Here is a 7,469-nt window from a genome sequence, read left to right as displayed (position 1 = left end):
GGAATGTACTAAAAGTATTCTCTTTGTTCCAATTATTCATACACCCCTCCCATTCCAGTTAGGCAGCAACAGACACCTAATAGAAACCCATTTAACCTGCCCTTTTTGATGACAAAATATTCCTGTTTATGTCATGCTAAAAATGTTGCTGCTGGAAGTTCCCGTTTGCACTAGCTGTGTTGTTTTCCGCCTTCTAATGGCGAGGACCGGTGACTTCAAAGAAAAAATTAACCAAATATGTGGACAGAAGGAAATGAATTGCTTTAAGTGGTTCCACCTAGCAGTATGGCTCTTCTAACCTTGTCCTACATCGCGATTAGCTTTTAATGTTTCATAATTAGTGATGGCACTAGAGAAGAAGTCAGAAGGCTAAGGGTTTGTTGGGTCTGCCCTTGAGAGCCGCTCTAATGAATCAATGGATGGCAATAATTGTACTAGTCATTACTGAATCAAGTGATCTGCAGAATAATGTATTGATTTTTGCTCTTTCTTACTACATAATTATTCTGTATCACAGTATTGCACCATCAGGGGAATCGACTGAAGGGCAAGCAGAATCTGTTCTGAATTTTGGAACCATCTCATTCGCTTTTAAAATAGGGAATTGAATATTTTTTTCAAGACCGCTTCCCATTAAGTTGCAAAGTGACTGATAATAAAAAGCTTTTATCAGTCACAAGGCTATACATTTTTCTGCATGTTCCTTTCATGGTTCTTGCATTACCTCAGAGAAGTTCTTTTGTGTAACATGATGTTCAAACCAACCATTTAAAAGTGATGAACCCAACAGTCTGAACCGCAGAACATGAGCTTTACCTCTGAACATTGTGGGCTTGTGGGGCTATTTCATCATTAAATATGTACCGTTTGTAACAGTATCCCACAGGCAATAATAGGATGGGGATTTGAACTATGAACATGTCTTTCAATATTTATCAAGCGGCTGATATGAAATATAATTTTATTCCACTTTAATAGCTAAAAATGTGAAAGGTTATCTTTATATTGTCATTAAAAAAAGATTTAAAAGTAAAGACACTTCTAAAAAAAGGCTGGACAATGTTGATATTTATTTATTATTACACTGATATTTATTTATTATTTCATTTTTTATATATATATATATATATATATATATATATATATATATATATATATATATATATATATATTTATATATATATATATATATATATATATATATATATATATATATATAAAGTGAAATAAAGTATAAAATAAAATTTTGAATTAAAAGGACTAGAAGTATTTTTTACATCTTATATATTATTGTTGTTGATTCAGCTGCAAAATGTTTGCAAAAGTTGGTTTTGCCAGATCTCAGAGCTTTACCTTGCTAGTTGACTATACTATTGATTACCCCTTATTCTTTTTTTATGTCAAGCAGGGCACATCACAAAACTGCTAATTAGCAATAATCTGTTTGTCAATAATACACAAGAGCGCAGAATTTAGATAAGGAGAAGTTCAGGTTTGAAATACATTATCACAGCTCTTTCTGTCCCTTGAGTTTATTTTGTGTTATGACCTTCATGATTGTCTATTATGCAAAAAATTGCTTTGATAAAAATTATAAATGACACTAAAGGTAATTGTCATTTGTCATTGTCATTGTCATTTTGTAAAATGTCTCCATATGTAAAAAAAATATATATTAAAAAAATATATTTAATAATTGAAAAATCCACTTGATTTTTTTTTTTTTTTGTAAAACACACAAAAAATGCTGGTTTCAGTCTGTTGGGTCATTTTATTATTATTATTATTATTATTATTATTATTATTATTATTTTAAATATTTTTAACCAGGTGCTGGGTCATTTTAACGCTGGGGTATTTTTTTCTACCTAAAAAAGTGAAACTTATCTGAAACAACAACAGCCCTTGACGGGCTCACATTTCGGCGACACACCAGCATGAGAATTTGCACCTTTTTGGTAAAAAGTGATTACAGAGAACAGTTGAATATGCTAAAATTAGTTAACAAGTTAAATTAAGTTAAAATGCTACTTTTAAATGTTCCTTTTTTATTTCTACAATTGTTAAAGGAGTTTAAATGTATCTAATATGGTGTTTTCACCCAAATGAATTCAATTTGTCCATGGGTGTTCTTGCTTAACAATAAATATTCATCTTTATATAATATATATAATAATATAACAATATAATATTTTTTTAAACAATAGAATACTTAAATTAAACAACCCAGCATGGTGGGTAAAAATGTTTTACCCAACCAGCTGGGTCAAAATAACCAAGCATGTGTTCTGTCCAATATTTACCCAGCACTGGGTTGCCAAATAACCCAAACATTTTTTTAGAGTGCAGTTATATTGTACGAACTGAAATGGCTTAAATATAGTACATCAGAGGAAAGCTTATTTGTAAGACGGAATAAATTTTAAGCAAGTTTCAATAGAATTGTGAATCCAGAAGGTGACCACAAAACACTCCAACAATGTCATATGAATAAAAATAAAATGTCCCATATCATCAAACTCAAATCAATACCATATTGCAATCAACCTGACAGGGCGGATATGTAGAATCCGTTCCGTGTTTTCCAGCTCACTTACTGCGCTAACTGAGATATTCAATTAAGGATTCCTCTTCCCACTCTGAAGCGGCTCTCCAGGGCACATCTTCCGAGCGACCCACCCTATGTTAGAAATAGGAAAATCCAATAATAACAACACTAGAAAAAAAAAAAATATGAAAAAAATGAGGCAACTTTGATCACGCATGCTCCCTTGTCATCCACCTCACACACAACATTTGTTCTAAGTTGGAAAGTCGCGGAAAAGCCAGGAAGTAACGTTACAGGTAAGACTGCTGTTTTTGGATGAACCACACATCTCACTTATCTGTCCTAACTATTTGTTTATGACTCCAATGAGTTTAATACGACCAGGTGTTGACGATGCAATACATCGCTTGTGTTTAATCCAACGCTTGCGTTTCTAATAAAAAGCTCCTTTTTTGAACGGAACGCGTCAGTTAACGTTAACGTTACGTGAGAACTGAAACTCTGCTCACCTACAATCACTTATTACATGCGGGACAGACGCGGACCGGTTCAGGGGATTCGTGCGCTGTTTTCGACGTGTCTATAAGTAACGTTAGTTCACAACTTTCTGATCGCTTCCGATATCCCGTGACTTGCTTGTCCTTATCTGCCCGCTCGGTATTCAGTTATTAATGCTTAAAACGCCGAGATGCGACGCCTGTATCTCTCGCGTCTTTGACACATACTGTATATGGATACAGTACAAGCCGTAGTGCTTTTTTTTCTTTGATGTCATTCTAGGTAATGCAAATATAAGTGTAAAATGAAAGAGTGTTTGATTTTGGAGCTTTTATAAAAGCTTTAAATACCCTTAAAGTGATCGTGCACTAACAGGTGTAAGCCACGAGTGTTTAAAGTGAAAGCACTAGGCTAGTGAAGTATGTACGGAGTGTGTGTGTGTGTGAGAGAGTGTGTGTATAATAATGTGTACATATATATATATATATATATATATATATATATATATATATATATATATATATATATATATAATAACTGAGTACGGTTATTTAATAATGGCTGCAAGTGACTGGAATTTAGTTTTTTTTGTGGCACCTTAACTTTTTTTTTTTTTTTTTTTTTGATATGTTTGTGTTAAGTAAATAAAGTAATAGATAATGCCAGTACTTTATGACAGGGTTTATCAATGATATATATACATATATTATAGTCCATTTTGTTTTGTTTATTTTACTGTTGCTATGGTTTCCTGCACACGCAAACGCAAGGTTTGTATTTAGCTTAAAACTTTTTTGTTTTAGTTTTTGTTATTGAAACTTTGAAGTAGTTGAAACTTTTATTATTACATATTTATTATTCATAATTATAACAATAACTAATTTTAGACCCTGCAGCGTTTTTTTTTTTGGTTCCCCAAGGAGATTCAATCTTAATTGGTTGTAGTCGCAGAACGTCATGCTTGTCCCATTTTTTTTTTTAACAGTTAAATCTAGATATTTTTTATTATTTAATAATTTAAATTTAATACAATAACAAGTGATTATAAATTTCCCATGCTGTCAATCATAAATGAATGGTTAGATATTTTAATTCAGAATATTTTATGAATCGATTAAGTCATTAGAGGACAACAGCAAGGTTGTCACTTGTTTTCTGCTTTGATTGTTAATTCAGTTTATCGCTGACATAGGGCAAAACCTTACATTACACTGTTCATGTTACACATAATGCTTCAATTGCTATAGCAATGACAATATATCCACAAAATAATTGTGCATTAAGTACATAATTAGTATAACTCAGCTTTTTATAGTTTCAAGAAGACTAATGTGTTGTTTGTCCTATACATTTAAGAAACACACTACTGTATAACTATATAATTATACAATATTTTAAAATGATGTTATAGCATTTTCCCTTTTCCTTTTGGATTTATTTACTGTAATAATAAGTGTTTACTACAGCTTGCACTGTCTAACTTTTTTTTTTAGTGGCATTAATTTGTAAGGTGTTTTTCATTCTATTATGTTTGTTTGTGCTCTATTTGCTGTGTTGTGTCTGAAAGCAGTAGCGTGTAAAAAGATCACTGCCACTTTAAACCCCAGAGTTCGCATATTCTCGCTGGATCTTTCTGCTTTGCTAATTATTGTGTTGTTTTCTGAGCAAATATGTCATATCCATGGCGACCAGGCAGGTTTATTGTCTTTCTCATGCAATGGTTCACATAAGTAATTAATTACTCTCTTTTCTTTCTCCCTCCCTGTCTCCAGTAAGCCAATCAGTTGAGGGGAAGCATCTCGTGTTTTAAATGCCTGTGATATCCAAGAGAAGGTAAACAGAAACCTTGATGTTTAGACTGTAAGTGTTTTTGTGCCCTGAGCGTTTCGTGTGTGATGTGTGCCCACTGTCTGTGTGTTTGCATGTCATACATTATGCTTTTGGTGTCGTTATGAAAAATTATACATATTTAATAAGTAATTAATGTGTGAGGGCGGCCTTTTTTGTGCATCTGGGTCTCATTCAAATGACGAGGCTCTGTGTCTGATGATTACAATAATGAATGAATTCAGTGTATTATAAAAAGCTTAAGAAGTCAAATTATTAAAGCTTTTTGAAAAGCACTGAACACATTCGAAATCTTCACCGGTTGCTTGTAATTGGTTATTAATGTGGAAATTGTCAGGGACAAGCTTGGCTTGGGGCACCGTCCCACAGTGTTGATCTACAACGTGTCTGTGGAATGTGGTGGCATGTGGCTCGTGCCCAGAGACGTGCTTCCATCTGGACAGCCATCCAGCTCCAACTGTCAAGAGCAGTTTTACAGGTGTTGATCAGTCTCAGGATCCATCTGCCTTGAATATTCTCTTCCTCACTTCTTCATCTCCATCCCTGCTGTTTGTACTTTAACTTTTGACCACTGTTAAGTTGTGCTGGAGTGTATGCCGTCAATGGTGATTGTACATTATGCACGTAAGTAGCAGAGAGAGAGTTTTAGTTTAGTTTCCGTGATGTCTTCAAAGGTATAGTTCAACCAGAAATGAAAATTTACTCACCCTTAGGCCATCCAAGATGTAGATCAATTTGTTTCTTGGTCAGAACAGATGTAAATTAGTAGAGAAATGTAGATCCTCTGCAGTGAATGGGTGCTGTCAGAATGAGAGTCAAAACAGCTGATAAAAACATTACAATAATCCACATGACTTCAGTCCATCAATTAATGTATTGTGAAGCAAAAGCTGCATGTTTGTAATAAATTCAGCATTAAGATGTTTAACTTTAAACATCACTTCTGGCCAAAATACTAGTCCCTAATACTTCCCCCAGTGAAAAATCCCACCCCCTGTTGCCCTTTCACATCTAAATTCACTAACGCATTTGTTTAGATTGGTTTTGGTCTGTGCATATCTCTCTCCTGATTTAGACGAAACAACTCTTTCACTGTTGAAAGCCATATTATGGATAGAGGACTTGTATTTTAAAATGAAAAATGTTGATGGATTTGTTTCCAGCAGCTTTTCACATCACAAGACTTTAATTGATGGACTGAAGTTGGGTGGAACATTATTTAACTTTTTTTTTTTGTGATGTTTTTGTCAGTTGTTTGGACTCGCATTGCGATGGCACCCATTAACTGGTGGCCAAGTGATGTAATGCTACATTTCTCAAAATCTATTCGGTTGAAAAAACAAATTCATCTACATCTTGGATGGCCTGAATGGGAGTACATTTTCAGCACATACATATATTTTTTCTGTAAACCATTCCTTTTTCAGTCAACTTCAAAAGCTATATTTGAGGTTTTGCTGATTTTCTGCAAGTGTCAAGGAGCTGGTGCTACCTGCGACCTGTTTTCTTTGTCTCTCTGACCTTGGCTTTGAACCCATAACCCTTGTGTTTAAATGCACATTCATGATTCTGCGCTGTGCTTGACAGCTCTCGAGATGTAATGCAATTGCTTTTTTTACACCACCACTTTGTAAATTGCTGGCTGTAATGATTTGGTGTCTGTATTCACACTATTGTGATCCTTGTAAAAATTTCCGTTCTCAACACGCAGGCGTGCGTAGGCCTCATGTTTGTTTAATAGTCATTATTATTTTTGTTTTAGTGCACTGGAAATGTCCTCTTTGCATGCTTGATCAACCAGTAGGGAAATCTAATATAATTGAGGTTCAAGGTGAATTGCATCCTGAGCATTTCTCCTTGACAGAAAGAGCATGCATATATTTGAGCAAAAATAAACAAATCACACTGACAACAGTAATATAGGCTTGATTTTGAAGGCATGGAATAAGTATCGATTTAAGCCTTCACTTCATAGATGAAAATGGCCTTTTTAGTAATTTGTCCTGGGTCCTTTCAATGCAGGAGGTGAGCGAGAGAAACAGTTGGGGGGTGGGGTTGAGAGAGAGAGAGAGAGAGAGAGAGAGAGAGAGAGAGAGAGAGAGAGAGAGCTAACAAGACAGAGAAAGGGACATACTGCCCCTTTCCGAGCTCATTATCATTCTTAATAAGTCTTAAGGAAAGAAGGAGCAGTGAGTGTAAATGCAAGGTAATCCTAACACTGGCCAAGGTTACTGGGGACAAAGGCACATGCACACCCCTCCCTGCTGGTTGCACTGGGACACAGAATGAGCCGTACCCCCAGCAGCACTTACAGAGCCCTCCTAGATGCCTGAAGTGTATGAACTGATGCTTTCTTCACTCTAAAAAGGTTTTGTCTGGTAACTTGGGCTTTAGCTGTAAAACCTTTAAATTAACTTGTGATAAAAAATATTTATTAAAAAAGGTATTATTTAAAATGTTGTTTATATTATATTATATTATATTATATTATATTATATTATATTATATTATATTATATTATATTATATTATATTATATTATATTACACTGAATCAACCTGACTACATTAAGTTAA

General features: G+C 34.2%; 1 long non-coding RNA gene across 1 annotated transcript in view; it reads left to right on the top strand.

Moving 5' to 3' along the window:
* The first annotated feature begins 2,653 nt into the window (after positions 1–2,653).
* Positions 2,654–7,469, top strand: part of LOC128012001 (uncharacterized) — an 87,055-nt gene continuing 82,239 nt past the window's right edge. The window contains exons 1-2 of the long non-coding RNA XR_008182686.1: positions 2,654–2,844; positions 4,819–4,879. This is a non-coding gene — a long non-coding RNA (uncharacterized LOC128012001). The remainder of the gene's footprint in view (positions 2,845–4,818; positions 4,880–7,469) is intronic.

This window comes from Carassius gibelio, chromosome B23 (genome assembly GCF_023724105.1).
Source record: "Carassius gibelio isolate Cgi1373 ecotype wild population from Czech Republic chromosome B23, carGib1.2-hapl.c, whole genome shotgun sequence".
NCBI lineage: Eukaryota > Metazoa > Chordata > Actinopteri > Cypriniformes > Cyprinidae > Carassius > Carassius gibelio.
The sequence above is the reverse complement of the archived record's forward strand: the minus strand, read 5'-3'. Positions and strand labels throughout refer to the sequence as shown.